At 36.2% G+C, this 1,214-nt stretch overlaps 1 protein-coding gene across 5 annotated transcripts in view; it reads right to left on the bottom strand.

The window, feature by feature from the left end:
- Positions 1-1,214, bottom strand: part of ADAMTSL3 (ADAMTS like 3) — a 181,538-nt gene that overhangs the window by 97,918 nt on the left and 82,406 nt on the right. The gene's annotated exons all lie outside the window — the stretch shown is intronic.

Raw genomic sequence — 1,214 nt, 5'->3', positions numbered from 1 at the left:
TAGGAACCAAACAATCTCAAGCACGTGGACAAGGCACCATGTTCAAACAAAATGATGGGCTTGTTACAATGAAACAGAACTTTTAGAATCCTATATTACACCCAGTTTAAGATTAAAACACCAATTTCTCTAACCACCGTGGTGACAGTCTGCACATAAAAATACCGCTAACATAAAGTAATGGCTTTTGGCATCATTATGAAAGCCAGACTGTGGATAAAAGTGAGGCAGTGAGTTATTTTTCTCAGGTGACAGAGAATATTGACCAATATTTACTCTGCCCCAAAAGCATCACAAATGAGAGAACGTGAAGATTTGATCCAAGCTTTAATGAAACAACTATTCACGGCCAATTTTTTTATTCCCATTGACTTCAGTGGTCAACTTGTCAAAAAAAAAAAAGTAAATTGTTTATTAGAGGATTAGCATCTCTGTTTGAAGACTGAATTGCAGAAATCGGTCTAAAAACATCAGTGGCTCCTTAACTTTCTTGCTTTTATAAATTTACAAATTTTACAATCACTTACCGTAAAAGCTTTAAAAGCATTCTTAGGCCAATCTACCGTTCCAAAAGTTATAGAGCCCAGCTCTGCCAAGATCCCCGAGGAATTTTCACACTGATGTTAGGTTTACTTTATATCAGAAGCCAATTCTGAAATGTCTGACACTGAAAATGGAACCAACTGCCTTCAGTCTTGACAAAAAAATCTCAGCACTTCCCAACAAGTCACTCAGCACACGAAAATGAATCAAGATGAACAAAAGAGTCACTTCTTGCAAATTTATGGGTGCAAAATTAGTTTGTCCTCTGCAAGCCCAAAGGAAATGATTGGGTGTTAACATGTTGAGAAATGATTAAACTTGAGATATTAAAAAGGCAACACATGCCACTCTTTTTTAGAATAGCTAGTTTCTTTTGACAAAGTAGTGACAATGCCTAAAACAATCCTAACTTTATCATTGTATTAAAACCAGCCACATGATATTAACAGACAGAATGTCATCTAAAGCCCTAAACAAAGTCCAGTTGTTCACTTCCCAAACTGCTTTGATAAAAGCCATTGTTCTGAACTGTATCTAGTTAAAAAGCTGTAAATACTATGAGGATCAAAGCAGAACTTTATGCCAACAAAGCCTTCTTCAGAATCATTGACTAATTCAGTGCCCACAGTGTTGATTTAAGCTCCAGCTAGTTCAAACTATTTGTCCCATGG

Source organism: Corvus brachyrhynchos, unplaced genomic scaffold, assembly GCF_000691975.1.
Source record: "Corvus brachyrhynchos isolate BGI_N302 unplaced genomic scaffold, ASM69197v1 scaffold97, whole genome shotgun sequence".
NCBI classification, from domain to species: Eukaryota; Metazoa; Chordata; class Aves; order Passeriformes; family Corvidae; genus Corvus; species Corvus brachyrhynchos.
This window is presented reverse-complemented; position numbering and strand designations above follow the sequence as displayed.